A 21,368-nucleotide genomic window follows, 5' to 3' on the forward strand; every position below is an offset into this window, starting at 1 on the left:
CATTACACCATTCATCCAAACTGTTTCAGGGTGATTACAGGCCCAAGGGGTAAGGCAAAACTCTAAAGCTCTTCAGTGAATATCTTCATGTCCTTGGGGCAGGGAAAGATTTCTTAAACTAAACACACAAAGTACATACTGCAAAGGAAGAGACTGATAAATTTGACTACATTATAATTAAGAACTTCCTAAGCATTTTAAACATTTCCCTGTGACCTTACTAATAACCTAGATATTCCATAGATGGGGAAGCTTTTTTCTAAGTGTATCAGAGACTATTAATGCTCACCAATATCCATATGCTTCTCTTCATTCCCAGCATCCCTGCAATTAAACAAGCTAATGGGATTTATATTCTGGACTATGCAATATAACAGGGAAAGATGTACACACATTTAGAGGCTCCAGATATGATCACACACACACACACACACACACACACACACCTCTCTTTCTCTCTCTCCCTCTCTCCCCATCTGTTGTCTGGATGATGCCCAGGTGACCTTGAAATGAAAAGATGGAAGATGGTAGAACCATAGGATGGAAGGATCCTGGGTCTCCAAGTCACCTTTCGTAAAAGAGAACTCCAGAGAGCTTCTCAACCAGGAACATTAGTAACAGATTTTACATAAGCAACAAATGAACTTTTAGTTTTGTTAAGCCACTTATATTTAGGACTGTTTATAACAGCCTGTATTAACTAATGATTGAACTGAAAGAAAACTCAACCAGTCCCTTTGTGAATCATCTAATGCAAACACTGAGTCTGTTTAATTAAATCATTTCTTAATATACTGACTTCAGGTGATTGGAAAAGAGCGCAAATAAAAAATGATTCTGGAGCTGTAACTTCCCAAATTGATTGGGTAAAATTGATCATGGTTGTATAATGAACTAATTCATTGATGCTAAACCATATGCAAAATTTGAATTGAGTTTTCTTTAAGTGCAGTGAATAGTTCTGTTTTTTTAGGTTTGCCTGAAAGGATTGTAGAATTAATACATATGAATCAGTTGATTTGCAGTTTGCACTTTTTGGTAAATTGAGCAAGTCCCATATCTTGACAGCTTTACCATCTCTACAAAGTCTATTGAAGTGTGATGACTGGAAAGCGAGGACCCACCAACTCCCATAAATTGGGATTTTAAGGAAATAAAATGGCACCTCCCCTGACAGCTTAAATGTCTTAGGCTATTGTACAGGGGGATCTCCCACAATGATCAGTAAGAGAAGATGCTGGGGAAAGATTCAGGGTACAGGTAGGTGCTGCTCATGGGCAGTCTCCTTGAAAGGAAAGATACATGGAGAAGGTACATAGGAGATGAGGGGGGCTCATGAATAAAGCCTGGAGTATGTAGGTCCCACTTAGGCCTCTTGCTGCTTCCTTATGCTGAGACTGACAGTGCCTGCTTCTTCTGATGCAGCTACTGTCCACAGCTGATTTGTCCCCCTCCTCCTCTTGGGCAATTTTATCTAATCTTCAGTGGCCGGAAAACTGGCTCTGCCTGACAACCTATTCTTTCCAATCTTTTTCATCTCACACCTGGTTGTTGGCTTTTGAAACTAAAAGCCACGAGTTTGCTTCTTGCTTCTCTGGTTCTGCTATGACATTTCTCCCTGGAGACAGTAGAATCTTGGTCTCTGAACAGCAGAAGGTTCGTGGAAGAACCGAGAATATTGCACACATCAAAAACTCATTTAACATTTCAAGGCATTTCCTGTCATTATCAAAATAAAGATATTGGAAAAATACAATCCTCATTTTATGTTTAAGGGAGAAAACAACCACGAGCCAAGCCAGCTGCAACTTATCTGAGAAAATCTTTATACCCAAAGGCAATCTGTTGTCCTGTGGGACTCCTTGGCAAGGAATCAGATAGGATGATGTGGTTGGTCCATCCTGTACAGAGAAGCTGCTTGTTATCAACTGAAATGAAGCTCCCCTCTAAGACAACACAAGGTTCATGAGTTACCAGGACCGGGTGTCCTCTTGCAGACAAAGTGTGACCACGTTTGGTGGTGTTTCAAGGGGATAAGTTAGCTTGTGTGTTCCGATCAGAGCTAATACAATAGAGAAGGAGCTCCATGTTTAGATTACAGGGCAATATATTGACCAATGTTTAGAAATACTAGGTTGGAGATGGAATTAAATACTAGCCAGTCCAGGGTGGTTAATATTTCCCCCTGTTACACAGCAGGTTGACCCAGACAAAAGTCAACCTCATGGTATTTTTAAAGCATTAAAAATTTTAAATGATGTAGAGTGGTCAGTAACTGGTCAGGTTTCAAGTCCAGAATATTCTAAAAGGCTCTTATCACTGTAAGATATTTCGCACTTGAGAGTACCAGGAAGCCATAGGTAACTAGCAATATTTTGACTCCAACTCAAAGTATTATTTAGAGCAGGTTGAATCCTCAATTCTCTGTACCCCTTTCTGTAGTTGGGAGATGCTGAAACAGACCAAAAAACCCCTTTGGATTCAGAAATAACCGGAGGTAGACATAAACTTTCACAGAGCAGTACTACTAGCTCTTTTCCTCTGCTGCATCCCTGATTTGCATTAGAGAATCTGAGCAGGAGATGGTGAATGTCACTGAGATGGTATTGTCAGGTTGCTTGGGTGGGTCCATGTTTTGGTTTGTTTTTTTCCTGAATTGAACTTATAGAATAGGTGGAAAATCAGAAGAAAATTAACCAAGATCATGAATCTTTAATGGAACTTTAATGGGAATATTTAATGGGATCCCCCCACCCCCCACCCCCCCACACACACACCTTAATGTTTTACAGATGTGGACATTGATATCTGGAGAACTGGTGAATTTCCAAGGCCTTGCAGCAAGTTAGCTACAACACTGGGATGAGAACCTGGTCTTCCTGTCTCCTAGTGCAAGGCTTTTCCTACCTCCAAATATTGCCTCCATGAAGGTCATGGGCTTTCTACCAACCACAAGCCAAGCCAGCTGCCCTCACCACTACCATAGTCACAGCTCCTTCACAATGTCCCTACTGTATCAGCACAATGAAAACGCATGAGGATGACAATGTCATGGCAGTGCACATTTCTTACTATGAGAAGAAACTGGGTGCATGGCACATAATAGGCACATAATAAGTATATTATAAATGAATGAATAAGTTAATAATGTATGGTGTATTGCCAGGGCATTATACACATAGTAAGCAACTTGCAGTATATTAAGTGCTTCCTTAAAATATTTGGCTAAGGTTTAGCTGATAATGCTAAACTTACTAATGACAGGAAGTATAGTGCCCATATTAGGGTCACTCTAGTGTTCAGATGCTCTAAGTAAAATGTCAAAATTCAGAACACATGGGATGAACTGAGGACTGGTTAATCTTTGTAGTTTAAAAAATTCTCTTCAAATTATATTAAAACATTAAATTTGTTTTAACTGTGTTAGAATATTAACAGTGGTTGTTTTGTGGGTTGCCATTGTAGGTGAATTTCCTGTCCCTTTTTTTCTTACCTTTCTGTATATTCTGAAATTAATATTAAACATGTGATTTAAGAAAGGTAGACTGTGTTGAGAATGGACTGTGGTGGGTAAAGTATAGTAGCCAGGTTCAAGGTGCTGGGGATACAGTGGTACACAGAAGAGTCAAAGCCCATACCAAAGAGGTCCTACCTTCTAGAGGGGGATCAGACTACTAACAAATCAACAAGAGCATACTGAATGCAAAGAAGAGTAAAGCAGACTTGAGGTATGGAGACTGATGGTAGGGAGTGTAATTTTTAAAAGGGCGCCTCTCTGATATTTAAGCAGAGACAAGTGAGGGGCCAGGGCAGCAGCAGGGGTCCTGGATGGGGCCATTCTAATCTTCCAGGAGAGAGATGATGGTGGTTGTGACATATGAAACAGAGAAGGGGGCTGTGCCAGTTTGTATATATTATGTCCCCCAGAAAAAGCCACAATCTTTTAATCCAATCTTGTGGGGTATTGGGATTGGGTTGTTTCCATGGAGATGTGACCCACCCAACTGTGAGTGACACTTCTGGTTAGGGTGTGACCTCTGATTGAATGTTTCCATGGAGTTGTGGCCCTGCCCATTCAGCGTGGGCCTTGATTAGTTCACTGGAGCCCTATAAAAGCTCAGACAGAAGGAGCTCACTGCTAGCTGCAGCTGAGAGACACATTTTGAAGATGGCCATTGGAAGCTGACACAGGCATCTTGGAGAATGCCATTTTGAAACACAACCTGGGAGCAAGCAGATGCCAGCCATGTGCCTTTCCAGCTAATAGAGGTTTTTGGACGCCATCAGCCATCCTTCAGTGAAGGTACCCTATTGTAGATGCCTTGCCTTGGACACTTTATTGCCTTAAGACTGTAACTGTGTAACCAAATAAACCCCATTTATAAAAGCCAATCCATTTCTGGTATTTTGCATTCTGGCAGCATTAGCAAACCGCAACAGGGGCATATTGTGTCTATAGGAAGAAGGTACGTTGGTGGGATTTGCAGTGGAGTATTGTGTGCAAGATAGAACAGAAAAACCAAAGTCTTGGAAGAGTCAAGATTTTTGGCCTGAGCATTCTTGACTTCGAAACCAGTCCATCTAAACTCTAGGTATCTGGTGAAAGATGAATAGAGCTTCACCTCTGGGAGAACCTTTTACTTTCAACCTTTTACTGTCCCCATCTTGTCTAGATTCACAATCGTCTTATGTCCATTTTATAACTGAAAAGAATCCCAGGCTAAATACATTGACCATAGTTACACCTCCAGTGAGGGATTCACCTGGGACTAAAATGAACACTTTCCAATTCATCGGGGTAATTCTTCTACAGGCTACTGATTCTTAGATAACAAAGCCATGTGTTTCAGCATTGTATTTTTTCAGTGCCCAGCAAAGCACCTGGCGTTTTGCAGACCCTCAGCAAATGCCTCTTGAATTAATTCCCCGTAGTGAGAGACCCCGGACAACTGTACCACAAACAGCTTGGCTCCGATGTAGGTCCCAGCCCTACCTCTGCATTTAGTCCTATGATTTGGAGAAGGTTTCCAAACCTCCCCAAGTTCAAGTCTTTACCTTGTTGTTTTTGTTTTTGTTTTTTTTTTAAAAAAGGTGGGGCAGGGGCTGAGGGGCAGGTAGCCGGCACACATCAAGCAATCAATCAGAAAGTGCAAACTATTATTAAAATGGGAAACTACAGACAGTATTTCATCCCTCCTCTCTCCCCAGGCAACACTTCAGTTCCAACAAAACCTGCTGTAAGACACTTAGCTTAAAAATAGAACTGGGGAAGGTCTCTTCTGCTTGACTTCCCCCGGCCCCACCCTGCCCAGCCTGGCGTGTTGGCTGAAGAACCTTCTGAGTCATGCCAGCTGCCGGCGGGGTAATTTTAAGTCCCACAAGGCCATGTCGTTGACCTGATCCACAGCAGCCCCACACCCAGTTTTCCTGGCTGCCGAGAGATTTATGACAAAGGGAGTGGCCATGTGTGTTTCTGGGCAATCGACTGGAATGGCAGTCTTATCTGAGTTTTGGTTTGTGTGTTGATGGCAGAGAGACCCCTGATTTATATACTAGCAGCTTGGGGAGTAAAGTATAGGAGAAATGTGGGTCATTAGAATATTTTTGTGGGCAGTTAATTTTCCATATCTGACATAAGAAACTGAAATCTTTTTCAGCCCCATTAATTTACCTGTTCCTTTGTTCCTCATTCACTAGCTTACTTAAGAAAAAAAAAAAAAGAGTTTCCTTCTCTCATTGAGAAAGAGGACTGGAAGATCGGGCTTATAAAGCTGCACAGAGTGTGTGAAACAAAACATTGGGGTCAGAAGTGGGCTTGGAAGGCGAGGTGTGGATCAGGCCTAAAATTTGTTGGAAGGGAGTAATACATCTGCCCCTCTTGCTCTCCTCATCGGAACTGTGCTTCAAGGATTCCCACCAACCTTGCGATTTATTTTTATATCTGCTTTTTTATCTACAGAGAAATATATATTTTGTTTCCTCTTAAGAGAAAATTCCTGTTTCAAGAGAAAATAAAGCAAAATCAATGAAGGAGAGAAGAGCCAGACAGAAATTACCTAGTAAATCTATCATGGATCCTAATCAGAACATGAAATGCAAAACAATTGTGGTGGGAGACAGTGTGGGAAAATCACATTGCTCCATGTGTTCACCAAGGACTGCTTCCTGGAGAATTGCATCACTGCAGTGTTGGAGAATAACATGGCCAGTTTTGAAATCGACATACAAAGAATAGAGTTGAGCCTATGGGGACATTTTGGGTTCTCCTTAGTATGACAACATCTGGCCCCTTTCTTACCCAGATTCTGACATTGTGCTGATTTTCTTTGACATCAGTAGACCACAGACTCTGGATAGCATCCTAAACAAAGTGGAAGGGTGAAATTCAGGAGTTTTGTCCCAACACCAACATGCTTCTGGTCATTTGCAAGTTTGCTCTTTGGACAGATGTTAGGACTTTAGTAGAGCTCTCAAATCACAGGCCGACACCAGTGTCCCGCGACCGGGGGCCAAATATGGCCAAACAGATTGGAGCAGCTACTTATATTGAATGCTCAGCTTTACAGTCAGAAAATGGCATCAGAGACATTTTCCAGTTGCCACCTTAGCCTGGGTGAACAAGACAAATAAAAATGTTAAGTGGAACAAATCGCAGAGGGCCGCAAAGCGGATTTCACACATGCCTAGCAGACCAGAACTCTCGACAGTTGCTATGGACTTGCAAAAGGACAATGCGAAGAGCTGCACCATGATGTGAGCCTTCTGTTGTACTCCATGAGGACAAGGGAATCTAGTGTAAAAAACAACGCAAAACAAAAAGGTGATGTCTGAACAAAGTGCCCAAAGTCATGTATATGGAGGCGTAGGAGGCATTTGAAAGAGTACTCATCTTTTTGGAATCCTGTCCTTAGGTTTAGCATGTAGACCAAGTGGTGGAAAGTGAATACATTGAAGAGTTTTGAAATGTGATTTGAAAAATATGCCCAAAAAAAGGGAGATTTGAATGGGCTAGAAGTAGATAAGAAGAAATATGAGTACCTCCAAGAAGAAAAATGACACTCTGACTGGTGCTTGTGTTTTTGTTTTCTTTGTTATAATCTATTCATGGATTTCTACTTTGATTTAATTTTTAAATGTTTTAATCTCCTTTACAGCAAGTATATATTAATATACCATCCTCTTTCGGGAACAGCCACTGTGACCTTAGCATTTAGTTTTCTAGAGGATGTGATCTAATTTCCTCCTAGGTCATTATTAAAATGGAAATTGTATCAGGACCCATGGGGTTGTACAGAGGAAAAACTTTGAGGCTTTGAAATCTTGCCTTCCTGAAAATAGCTGAGCGAGATGGTTCTAAAGACAGGCTTTTGCAGTCTTGCAAGATACGCAGACTAGTACCATAAAGATTGAATAGATCAAATATAAAAATAAAAGTACCAATTTTTATTCAGTCTAATGGTTCTGTTCATCATCGTGATTGTCATTAAAAAGTGGTAAATTGCTCAATGTAAAATTTTTGTGCATTGTTTAGAAAAGAGAGTGTGTGATTTTTTTTTTTTTTTTTTTTTTTTTTTTTGTCATCATTGATAAAAATACGAAGTCAAATAAAAGGTGTCTTGGTTTAACACCATAGAATGATCCATGATGGGAGGTATGTACTATTTTCACCAGAAGAGATAATGAAGAAGTAGTAGCAGAAAGCAGTTTGTGAGTAAAACTGCCTGGATTTAAGTCACCAAAAGTATAAAGCAAGTAAAAGGCCTACTTTATATTCTGTTGGGGTAAAGCTCCAAAATTGGCAGCATCTGATGATGTGTGCTGGTTTATTTCACTTTTTGTAAATGAACATCGATTAGAGAAGGACCTGATTACCCAAACTTAAGAGAGTCCATAGAGGAAAATTATATGTCAGTCCTGACAAGATACCAGGACATTTCCAGAGCGTTATTACTAAACTGCACTTAACCAGCTTCAGCCAAGGCCCACGTTTGATACTTGATTGCTGTTGTTAAATAAGCAGCATTTTAAACAGTTTACAGATATTTTTTGATCAGTTCCTTTCAGAGCTTCTTTCAGCGAAGAAACCAGATCTGACCTACTTATTATTGGCGCTTATTGAAAACGAGATTTCTTTCCAATGATAATACTTCATTTTGAAGTGTTAAAGCTGTGCTCCCTTTAATTTGTGGCAGGAGAGGAGATTAAGGTAATTACAACACGGTTTTATGTCTTATAAGCACTTTATTTTGTCTGTGAAAGAAAATATCATTCCAGTCATTCCCCATGAAAGACGGGCATTTTACCAACATAACATGCTTTGATTGATGCAAATTTATGCTTTGAGCAGTATTACAAAATAGTTGGCAAGTGTTTTCTGTATTTAAATATTGTAAAAAGGAAATAAGTTATAACTGCTATTGTAAAAAGGAAATAAGAACTTTGCATTTTTTAAAATGTTGACGTCACTTTGTATGTTTGGTCAATGTTTCTGCAATATTTATTAAAACGTACTTTTCTTCAAATAGAAGAGTAACCGTGTTTCTGTCAAAAAAAAAAAAAGAAAGAAAGAAAAAGCCACCTCCTGAAAAGTGAACTGCTGAGTCAACTGACTAAAAAGACAACTGTGACTCAGTCTGAGGATCTCCAGCTCTGCAAACTGGATCACTTTTCAGATTCAGGTTAGATGTTCCGGACCTCACCACGGCCCACTGCCGCCCCTTTCCCTCTGACTTGCCTCCTCCCTCTTTGGAGGCTCCCTGGGCTGTACCCTCTCGGCCCTCCCACTGCTCCCTCAAAAGCCCTATGGTGACTTCCACATGCTGATTCCTGCTGGGTGGGTGACAGTCTAGGAAGTGGGGAAGAGATGCCTCCGGAGCCAGCTGTCTGCCCCAGCCCAGCAGAAAGACCACCTAAGGGAATTTCTTGAAATGCACACCCCAAGTATCTTAAATCCTAACACTGGTTTAAGAAGCTAAACAAGCCTCCCTAACTAGGGAGCTGATAGTTTTGATGGCTTTGTCGTACTGCTTATTTAAAGGGCAGAGGGGATCAGAATGGGAATATTAGTGCCAGAAAGGGGGTGGAGGTGGGGGCTTTGCAGTGGTTCCCAGCCAGCCCTACCTCATAGTCACATGGGAGATCAATAAAGCACTGGTGCTCAGCCCCCACCTTGGCCAATTGAACCCAAATCGCTGGAGTCAGAACTCAGCATTTTAAATCTCTACATTTAAAATCGAATGTGCAGCTCAATGTAAGAAGCACTACAAATGCAGTCCAATGGCTCGTAAATATTATGAATCACAGTCACGCTTTAGAATCTAACAAAAACAATCCTTTATTCACAATTTCAGGGGAGACACTGAACCCCTGAGTTTCCTCTGTCAAGTCAGACTTTTCTTTGGGCAAATGATGAGCTTGGGTGAGGCTGGGAGAGGTTAAGGAGTTTCAGCTCAATTAGTAAGTTCCACAAACTAACAAAAACCCAAGTCAATATTCTTTCTCCTCTCACAGTGATGAGCACTAGTCAAAAATGGTTTTCTCTGACAGAACCTAGCAATGTACCAATCACAAGCAATGAAACAGACTGACTACCATTTATCTCATCAAATGCATTGATTCAGCAGAACTCAGGCACATCACCTGATGACACTGAAATTCATCAATCTACTGACACTGTTCTTAGTGAAGTTTCATAATGATCCTAAATATTCCTAATTGTCCTGTGCATTTAAATAGCAAGCTGGGATGCAGATGCCACAGAGGAGAGCTGCTGGATGCCTGCACCCCAGCCCGCCTGCACCCCAGCTCTCCTGCCTGCCTGGCGTGATGAAGAGACTTCCCTGATGGGCCCTCTAAGGCTGTCCTCTGCTCTGCTCTTTAGAAAGATTCTAGTGGAGTATTTTGTTCCCTATTGGTTTTACTCCTGGCACCCTGTGTATTTCCTTTGGGTCTTTATAACCATCTCTAATTTCCATCTCTCCATCCAGATTTAACTTCCCTGGGAACAGGAGTGGTCTCTGTCTTGTTCACTGCCAACCCCTATCCCAGGGCCTGGCATGAAGCAGACTCTGAATAAAGGCTAGAGTGAATGAATGAATGAATGCATGCATGAATCGTACGCAGTCTTTATCTTGATGTATTTCTCTGCTGCATTTGATCCTGTTGTCACTGCCTCTCCTCCTTTGACTTGAATGATGCCAAATTTTATTTTGATCATTTCTGATTGTTCCTTCTTATTCTCCTTCACAGGCCCCCTTTCTCTACACATCCCTAAACCCTGGTGTTCCCCAGGTTCAACACTCATTGCATTCTCTGTTCAACTCTTCTTAGTTGTAGCTGCCCTGATATTCCTATGACTTCCAGCTTTGGTCCAAGTTCATCCTGAGCTTCACAGTTGCATATTCACACTGTCCATTAGATGTTTCCACCCGAGTGTCCCACCCATTCAGCAAATAAAAGTCAAACTAACTTTACTTTTTCTTTATATCTCAAATCTGTTCCCTCTTCTCCTACCCCAAACCACTACCAAAATTGAGGCCTTCTTCATCTTTATATATAACCTTCTCTATGGTTGCCTGAATTTTGGACTCACCTAGCTCAAACCCATCCTCTATACATGCACCAGACTGAAATATCTAAAATGCCAACCTTCCAAATTACTCTGTACAATCTCTAGCACAATCATCTTACAAGACAAAGGCCAAGTCCCTAACATGACAATCCAAGCCTTGCTTATCTCTCCAGCCTCAAATCCTGCCTCTCCTTCTTTATACTTTAGGGTCCAGCAACATCAAAGCATCTCGTATGCCATGTTGCCACTCACCCATTTTCCCCTGTTGTTTCCTTGAGAGAAATGTACTAGTTAACGTCTCATTCTTTAAGACTCATTGTGGTGGAGGTGGACAGCCTTAAAAATGAACCTAATAATCTCCAACTTCTTGTATTCACACCCTGTGCAACCCCTGTCCTGATGAAGCACATATGGCAAAAAAAAATGAGGTTGGCCTCTAGCCAACTGCCAGAGAGGAACTGAGTTCATCAGTCCAACAACCCTCAAGGAACTGAGTCCTGACAACAACCACAAGTGTGAGCTTGGGAATGGATTCTCCCCCCACATTTTAGCCTTCAGATGAGACAGCGGCCCTGGCTGACAACTTGATTACAGTCTTCTGAGAGACCCTGAATCAGAGGGTCCAGCTAATCTATGTCTCTATTCCTGACCCACAGAAACTGGGAGATAATAAATGTGTGATGTTTTAAGCTGCTAAGTTTGGGGGTAATATGCTAAACAGCAGAATATAACTAATACACTCATCTCAGGCAACATCTATTTCACGAAGATTTCAATATCTCCCACCAAACACACACACACACAGGCACCTTGGGAGCCTCTTCATCACTCCTAAGGCACTTGTGCTCCCACCTCTTAGCATTATACTTAAAGGAGTGATTGTAATTATCCGATTTTTGTTGATGTTGTTATCTTTGTATCTCTAGTGTCAAATGTAGTCCTTGGCACATATGGTCAAAAAGTATTTTATGGCTGAAGCATGATTAATGAGTGAATTAACAAATGAACAAATGTCATTTTGCTAAGACATGGAAGAAGCAAAAATAAATTAGATTTATATTATACCTGTAGGAGCTTATAATCAAATTGAAGGGACAGGCATAAAATCAGTGAACATAAATGTGAACGAAGTAAATGTTGGATCATCGTTAGATGAATGCACTATGGGAACATAAAAGACAGAATGTCCTTTCTGATCTGGGCAATCTGAGAAGACTTCTCAGAGGAAATGGCTTTTGACATGGCCTTAGAGGATAAGAGAGTTTTAAGGAAAGAGGAGATGGAAGGAGTCTAAAGTTGATGACAAGCAAAAACAAATCCTAGTAAGTGCAGAAATCTAGCAGAAGACAGAGTCAGGCCCAGAGACCATAAGGGAGAAGAATCCAGATGGAGATGAAAGTTGGAAACAATTAGTTTAAAGGAGGCATTTGAGGTCATCACTCTTGGAAAATATGGTTATGAAAGCAGATAAAGCAGAACCTTGGGAAAATGACATTTAAAGAGCAAGAGGGAAGAGGAACTTGCTAAAGTTAAGAGAACTCAAGGCACATAGTATCATGTGCTAATCACATTAAATAAGTTGAAAGAAGAAGGTATGCCTAGCTTCCGAGGTTAAGCATGATGCAACATAAAGAGGTTTTGGGATGTGGCAATTAGGCCACAAGTGACCTTTAAGAAAATGGTAGCTATGAGACAAAATGAAGATGGAAGACAGATTGCAAAGTGATAAAAATAGAATATGTTTGAGGAAGTCAGCCAAAGACAACCAGCCTTTGGAGAAGTAGTCCCAATGACAACTTAGTAGAACTGCCTGTCAAGACTTCTAAGAGACTTTTGATTTTGATAGTAAAATAACGTAAGTGGTAGTGAAAGCAACATTTTTCTTCATTTGAAATAAAGAAATACCTGAGTCTACCTGTCTTTTCTTTTTTTCCAATGAACATCTTCTCAGTTGGTAACTTATTTCTTGACCATTTGAAGATGCTTTATCTGGTTGTGCTCACCTATCTCCTCAACCAAGCTATAAAGGCTATAAGTCAGGGAGGATGCTTTCTTCATCTCTCAGTGTATGCATAATCATTCCAGTAAAAATAATAATGACATTTGGCTTTTGTAAGCTCTTTGTAATCCCCCGAAGTATTTTTTCAGCAACCCTTTATTTAGTGATATTTCAATTTGCTAAAGCTGTCAGAATGTGATATGCCAGAAATGGATTAGCTTTTACAATGGGGATTGATTAGCTTGCAAATTTACCATTCTAAGTCCATGAAAACATCCCACTTAAAGCATCAACAGGATGATACCTTCCCTGAAGACAGGCTACTGGCTTCCAGGATTCCTCTGTCAGGAAGCAAGTCATATGGCCAACATCTACTGGTCCTTCGCTCCCGAGTTTCGTTGCTTTCAGCTCCTGGTTCCAGTGGCCAAATCTGTGAGCTTCTGTGAGTCCTCTCTTAACATCTCCGGGTCCTTTCTCTCTAAGCTCTCTCCAAACTTCTCTGGGTGTTTCTGTCTGAGCTCGCTGGACTTTTCTGTGTCCTTTATCCTCTCATAAAGAACTCCAGTAAAAGATTAAGACTCAACTGTAACTGGATAGGTCACGTCTCAACTGAAACAACCTAATCAAAATGTCCCACCCATAATAGGTCTGCACCCAGGAATGGATTAAAGTAACATGGCCTTTTCTAGGGTACATAACAGCTTCAAACCTGCACAGGGGTTTATAAACTGCTAGGCACTGGCCCTAGTGCTCTGCAACCACAAGTTTTTAATCCCCTGAGGATCCTTGTGGTAGGAGGGTCATCCCTTTCTCACAAATGAGCCAAAAGTAAAGATAGAATAAGAGAGGTATAGTTTATTCAGATGGTGACCCTTAGAGTTAAAACTGCTAAAGGTAAAATTGGAATCACGTTGCAACCATATCTAGAATGACAAACCATCCCAAGATGCCCAGGACTGAGTGGGGTTCTGTGGTACATGGGACTTTCAGTTTTAAAACCAAGTCAGTACCAGGTAAACCAAGACCAAAGAACTTTCCAAACTCTTTAGGGAAGAAACAATAAAATATTGCAATAAAGAAAAGGTCCAATATCCTTGGCCTGCCTGCAATATTTAATGTAACCATAAAACGATTTGGGTTGAAAGTGATAGCAGAGTATGTTTCTAAACATGTAAAAATATGTACTTTTAAATTTAGCCAGCTTATTCTAAAAAAGAGTGTGGACTGCAAGTAACCCATACCCATGCCTTTCTACCACCCTTCTTCCTTGTTTGTGTTAATTTAAAGACAGGAAGAGAAGCCCAGATTTACCATCCAGGCCTGGTACTTTCCCAGGGCCCTAGGAAAGATACATGTCTTCCATGGCAACAAAGGAGTCATCTGAGAAGCATTAGCCTGACTTCCTCATATTTATCTATGACTACATTTTGAAAGTTAAATTTAAGTTTCAGGTATCTTTTCTTCTTAATGTGCCACCAATAAAATTTCAAGTGTCATTTTTCTCACTTTAGTTGAGGGTGCTGTACTGTGTTGTATCATTTTTTAGGATTTGAAAAAAGGAGGGTTCCTTCCTCTGTGTTTGCTGATTATTTGCTAAATCTATATGTTTCTTAAAGATAGAGCATCAGGGAATCTCTTACTAAAAAGTAACCTTCATGAAACCCGGGGAATTTGTGATCAACAAAACCGCCCCTTGATCCCTGCCCCTCCCCCAACATTTGTCCAAAATGAATCACCAAGAATGCAGACTATTGAATTTAGATGCTCTCTATTGTTTAGTTTTAAAAAAAAAAAAAAAGAAAAATGATGGCAAAAATTCCCTCTGCCTGGCTTTCATGAATATGGGGCAGGCAGCAGACTAATCAGAAAAATCACAATTTTCACTGGCTTCTTTTCATCTTTTTTCTTTTCCGTGTAGTTGCTCACAAATAGCTCCTGCAAGTCCGTCTCAGTAGACGTTGTTTTAGTTTTAGTTGGTAAAAAGCTAGCTGGTGGATAGTGTATCTTTCAGAATTAATTTTATACTCACCCATCACAAAATCCCTTCTGGGGATGTAATGTGGTACTACCTTCCATTTCAGCTCACTCTGGCTTCTTGGAATAACTTGGGACACTTTACTGAGATCTGGTATCAATTGCTGGAGATTGGAAAGCAAATGGCTGCAGTGCTATACTCGAAAATGGGAGTTGGTGCTGATCTTATCAGTATTTTTTCACGTATCAGCTGGCTTAATAATCAACCTTCTGCCCTCAGAAAACCCAGAGATATATATAAAACTTGGATTTAATGAAGAACTGGGCTGAAAAACAAACTAGTTTTGCTCTGGGAAAGGATCTGCCCACCCCCCCTTCCAGCCCCAAGAACCCCATGCTGGGAAGGAGATGTAATGTGATGGTAAGGGCAGACAGTTTTCAGGTCAGAAAGACACAAGTTTAAATTCTGCGTTTTCGACTCGTTTGCAGATTGACTAGAGAAATTGCCAATTCTCTGTGGCTGTTTCCTCCACTGTTAAACAAGAAAAATAATCACACCTTCCAAATAGGAGAGTTGTCAGTACTAGACGAATTAGTTGTTTCTAAAGTGCCTGGCATATCATGAGTGATCAGTAATAGTATTTATCTTGAAAGAGTTTTGTTCGTATGAATACAGACTTAAACTAGCACTATCAAGTTACCGTGGGCGAATGCAGTCCAGGTTCCCTAAAGCCAAAAACAGAAGCAGCAGGATTTGACTTCTGTCCTCCAAATTAACACGTTTTCACAGTCTCCTCCCAGGGACGAGAACTTCAGGATTCTCTGCTGAAAAACAGCCTGACCCAAATCTAGACAAGTCCAAAGCAGCTACACAGGAAACTTCCTTCTGTTCCTTGAGGGAGTAGTTATATAAATCAGGACCTTTTTTTAATAAGAATACCTAAACGATGTTTTGGGCAATCAAATAACACTCATAAAACCGGTTATATAAGGGCGGGGGTTGTAAAATAAACCGCTCACCATCACAAGGACTTTACAAATTAAAAATAGATGGTCTCACCTGGCATCGTGGGACTGAGAGTATCTTCTTGACCAAAAGGGGGATGCAAAATGAGACGAAATAGTTTCAGTGTCTGAGAGATTTCAAATGGAGTCGAGAGGTCACTCTGGTGGACATTCTTATGCACTATATAGATAACACCTCTTAGGCTTTAATGTGTTGGAATAGCTAGAAGTAAATACCTGAAACTACCAAACTCCAACCCAGCAGTCTGGACTCCTGAAGACAATTATATAATAATGTAGGTTACAAGGGGTGACAGTGTGATTGTGAAGACCTTGTGGATCACACCCCTTTTATATAGTGTATGGATGAGCAGAAAAATGGGGATAAAAACTAAAGGACAAATGGGGTGGGATGGGGGGGATGATTTGGGTGTTCTTTTTTCACTTTTATTTTTTATTCTTGTTCTGGTTCTTTCTGATGTAAGGAAAATGTTCAGAGATAGTTTGTGGTGATGAACGTGTAAGTATGTTATCATACTGTGGACAGTGGATTGTATACCATGGATGATTGCATGGTGTGTGAATGTATTTCAATATAACTGAATTTAATTAAAAAAAAAAAAAGATGGTCTCAACAAAGGAAAAATTGCGACCTCTCACAGCTCCACAGTTATTCTACTGCCTTCCTTCAAAAGGTTTCCTTTTAGTATAATCATAAATGATCAAGATCCCCCATACCTTTGTAAGAAAGCCAATTATCTTACCGTCTGTCTTAAAGGGAAAGTTAACTAACATTTACTGAGCACTATGAGCCAGAACTGTGCACATTTTCATCTCATTTGATTTTCACAGTGTTTTGAAATAGGCATATTTTACACCATTTCATAAGAAAACAGAGATTAAGGAATTTATCCAGAATCCCACAAAAAGTAAGTAGCAAAACAAATGGCTGACTCCCCAGGCCAAGCCAAAGACAACTGTAGGGAGAGGAAATAGCTGAGTAAGGATGTGAAGTTGCAAATGGGCAAATCTCTTAAGCTCCATTAGAGATCCTTGGTAAGAGAGCATAAGGTAAGAATAGAAGCACAGGAAATATATGAAACACAAGAACTATCAAGGGAGTATTCTCATGTTCCATTTTAGATCCAAACCAAACCCAGGCTCATCGCCCTGTGCCTTTTCTCATCACAGAATACAGAGAGCCCTGAGCCGGCCGGTGCAGGGAGGGCGGGCGGACCCAGAGCGCTGGGTTAATAACTTACTAAGTAAAGGAATCCGAAATCCCCACCTATAACTCCTATCAGCTCTTCTATTTCTCTGGTGTTTTGAAGATGAGCATATTTGGAAGAAGACCGGTGAGAGAAAAACCTATAGGTGGGTAGGAATGTTTTCACTCAGTTTTCTACACTGATTTCTGCAAGTTCTTAAAAGGGAAACAATAAGTTCCTGGATTGTATTGACAAAGGTTTGGTTTTTTTTTTCTCTATTTAACCTTGACCTAGTGCATGAGAATATTCAAGTGATGACGCTGTGGGGTGTGTTCTGTCAGGTGATCCCATCTGTTTTCAGCTATGCCTAAGAAGCGGCCCTGACGGAATAACACCAGCCACCGCAGAAACCAGAATGCTTGGGAATTCACATTTCCAAGACAGTTCTTGCAAGTTTTCACCCAACCTCCTCTGAGTCCTAGAATCAGTGTTTGGGAGAAGAATCCAGAAAACAGATTTTTTTTTGGGGGGGGGGGTGCTTTTTAAATCCCACCCACCTCACTTCTTTTTGCAAACCTTTCATGGCCCTCTTAAACCATCAGAAATAAGGTAGAAAGGTGAGGGTGGTAGGATTGGGAGCGTGATGGAAGATGTTCTTCAGACCCTCTTGCCGTATCATTTCCTGACTCAAACCACAAGGAACCTTAAAGATGATCTGAGTCTCTTGGTTTCAGAGGAATAACTGGTTCAGAGAGGCTGCTTTACCAAAGGTCACACAGCCATGGTTCTGTTTTTAAGGGGCCACTATCTTCCTAGCAGATCAATCCCTCTGACCAAGGCTGCCATTCAGTGTAATAATGTTTGAGGGGTTGACGGGCCTTCCACCGTTTGTGCTGTTTCTGCACAGTGGAACAATGATTGAAATTGCCTCTGGCCAGAAGAAAACGGTGCAGGGAATCAGCAGGGAAAGAGGGAGTGGGGGGCAAGAGAGGCCCACCCAATGCATCTAAACCACCACTAAGGATGGGAAGGGAAAAAAACAAGATGAAGACTTGGGTGGAGTTGCTCAGAAGAACTTGAACAAGTTGGATATCGGCACCCAGTTTTCCTCTTGTAGGAAACCAGGCATTCATATACCCCTTCATTCCACAATTGAGTGTCTAGTTCTTAGCAGGTACATCACTAGGCACTGGAGATTCAGGAATTGTTTGGCCATCTCAGGCCACTGCCTAGAAAACCCCAGAAGACAAGAAGAGCTGCAGAGCCTCTAGGCCAGGTATGAGGCTAGAACTGGAGGCAACTTGGAAATACTTAAATTTGTCTCCCTGCCGCCTTTCTGAGCTCTGTTCTTACTATTCCCAAGCCACCAGAAGCTCAACCTCTGAGCCAGCCAGGTTGGATTTACTTGCCTACACGCTTTATCCGCTTTCCATTAGCTTGTCAGTTCCTCTTTGAGGACTCATGTCCTGTAGCAACCCCACCCTATTGTTTCCATCTACACAAAATCTTTCTCTACGTCCAAGTCACAATTTAAATGGTACCCCCTCCTAAAGAAGAGACTAAACTCACACTACTTTGATTTATACTTATTTACATACCGTTTATTCTACAATGTATGCTTCTGGCATTGGGAAAGACTGTGTCTTATTCAGCTTTGTGTCCTGCACAATAAGAATTCTATAATATATACATTTAAGAAAAGAATCCAAGTTGGAGGAAAATTCATCTGCTAAAGAACATGGTCCCCAATCCTGGTTCCAGAGCCCTGATTGGCAGGATGGGGTGAAAGGGTGGGAGGTTTACAAAGTTATTGCAAGAAATCCAAAAACCCAAAGCGCAGCGTCCAGGGTCTTTAGACTGAAGAACTAACTTGTCTCATATACATGGTAGATAGATGATGATTTTCAAATATACACCGAGATTTTCTTTTAAATATAAAATGCAAATAAAAGTATGTTTTAATTCCTGGTAGCTTTTTATCAGTCAACAGACTCAATTGTGTGGGCATCCTGAAAATTTGAAATTAAAACATATTCTCAAAAAAAAAATGTAGTTCTCATACTTGAGGTAGGTGAATCTGCACCTAAGGTTTCGTATGTCACTGCTTATAGAAAAGAGTATTAAAGGTACTTTTAGCAAAAGTAGTTAACACCAATTCTGGCTATGCAAAGAGGCTTAGGGACATCAGTTACTCTCCCAACAACCTTGGAATCAAATCATGCAGTCCTACCCTACCTGCCCCTGCTCTCTGCAATTCAAAGCCCTTCCCCTCAGCAGACTGGTGGTATTGTTATGTAACCCTTTTTTGCCCTTATCCCTCAGTTCTCCTGCTCTCATTTCCCTCGGCCCCTGCCCCAGTTAAGGGTGGCAATTTACATTCCAGGATTTCAGCAGACTATTTTTGAGGGCAGCGGTAGGGTGAAGGTGTGGCTCCTGGAACAAAGCCACAAACTAGGGGTATCTTTTAGTTCTCACACTCAAACAGGAAGGCCACTCGAGTTACACCTACTTCTGCACATGACTCGCTTCGGATGAAGCAACATTTGCTGCTCTCTGGGAGCAGAAGAAGGGACGAGTGTGAGGTCAAAGGAAACTACACCGGAGCTATTCTGGCCACGGAGACAGATCCAGCAGTCAAAACTCGGGTCACAAAACCTCTAATTAGATCATGAATTTCTATAGCCTACTTGAAGTCGATCACTCCCAGCACTCAAGACATGGGTTTGGCATTAATTTCCTACTTTTCACTATTTCCTCTCCTAATCAAAGTGTAAAAGCCCCTTGACAGCAGGAGATCATGCAAACGCACCTATATTCTCCAGCTCCTCCCACAGATTTGAAACTGAGGAGTGTGGTTAAAAGTTGCCTAGTGACACATCCCAAAGTAGTATGGGTGGAGAATAAAAATATATTTGCAGGGCCTCCCGGAGGAGCTGGGAGGAAATGCAGAAGTGTTGGCCTTCCTCACCTGGATTGTTGCTGATGTTCTCACAAACATTGAGGACTCCGCTTGGTATGCCGAGCCCTCTATCTTGGGGCCTGCCCTTATGAAGCTGGTTACTGCAAAGGAGAGGCTAAACCTGCTTATAATTGTGCCTAAGAGTCTCCCCCTGAGTGCCTCTTTGTTGTTCAGATGTGGCCCTCTCTCTCTAGCTAAACTAACTCGCAGGTGAACTCACTGCCCTCCCCCTTTGTGGGACCTGACTCCCAGGGGTGTAAATCTTCCTGGTAACACAGGATATGACTCCCGGGAATGAGTCTGAACCCCGCATGCTGGGACTAAAAACACCTTCTTGACCAAAAGGGGGATGTGAGATGAAACAAAGTGAAGTTTCGGTGGCGAGGGATTTCAAACTGAGTCGAGAGGTCACTCTGGTGGACATTTTTACGCTCTATATAGATAAGCCTTTTTAGGTTTTAATGTATTGGAATAGCTAGAAGTAAATACCTGAAACTATCAAACTGCAACCCAGTAACCCTGACTCTTGAAGACGACTGTATAACAATGTAGCTTACAATGGGTGACAATGTGACAGTGAAAACCTTGTGATCACACTCCCTTTATCCAGTGGATGGATGAGTAGAAAAATGGGGACAAAAACTAAATGAAAAATAGGGTGGGATGGGGGGGATGATTTGGGATGTTTGTTTTTACTTTTATTTTTTTTCTTATTCTGATTCTTTCTAGTGTAAAGAAAATGTTCAAAAATAGATTGGGGTGATGAATGACTAACTATATGATGGTACTGTAAACACTGATTGTACACCATGGATGATTGCATGGTATGTGAACATATCTCAGTAAAAAAAAAGTTGCCTGCTGGTGGTAATTGTTAACAAACAGCATAGCCTGACAATGAAGACTTAGCAGCTTCCATGATGAAAAATAAACACACATAAAGGAATGGTGGCAATTTTTAAGTTTACTACCAGATTACCAAGTTTCATGTGTATACATATATAAACACTGTTACAGGCTTATAAATGCCAATATGGCAAAATATCTTTCTCTAGCCAGGGGAAAAAAGTATCTTAAGTACTAAACTAAATAAACAGCCTTACATAATACTGAGGAAAAACATGCTGAGTTAATTTTTCATCTAAAGTGACTATAGCATATATTAAAACATTCTTGCTGTAAGAATAGTTTTGTCTCATAAATGAAAAATTCAAGTTTAATATACACTTTCAGACAAAACAAAAAACATTTTAATTATAAATAGGTAACATAAATAAGAAATTTAATCAACATTATTTCTTCTTTATGTATTTTGGAACTTTTAGAGCCTGAAATTTTAATAACATATTAAACCCCTCTAAGGATGTAGCTAAAGATATACATCTCATTTTAATGCAAACTTGATTTGCATATATTAATATTTCATTCTAATGAAAATATAGATATCTCTATATACCTATATGTATACATACATTATATGTATGCATGTAATTTTCATTCTGGATGAGAAATATCTGTTCCTCTTTTTGAAAACCCAATAATGAAAACATGATTTTCTTTAAAAGACCACTTTTTAAAAAAAAATTTTTTTATTGTGAACTTAAACCTAGATACATAACTGTGATAACTTTCAAAGCATGATTTCACAAGTAG

At 40.6% G+C, this 21,368-nt stretch overlaps 1 pseudogene; it reads left to right on the top strand.

The window, feature by feature from the left end:
• Positions 1 to 6,025: 6,025 nt before the first annotated feature.
• Positions 6,026 to 6,757, top strand: LOC119511833 (annotated as a pseudogene).
• Positions 6,758 to 21,368: the final 14,611 nt, after the last annotated feature.

The sequence above is a fragment of the Choloepus didactylus genome, chromosome 16 (assembly GCF_015220235.1).
Source record: "Choloepus didactylus isolate mChoDid1 chromosome 16, mChoDid1.pri, whole genome shotgun sequence".
Taxonomy (NCBI): Eukaryota; Metazoa; Chordata; class Mammalia; order Pilosa; family Megalonychidae; genus Choloepus; species Choloepus didactylus.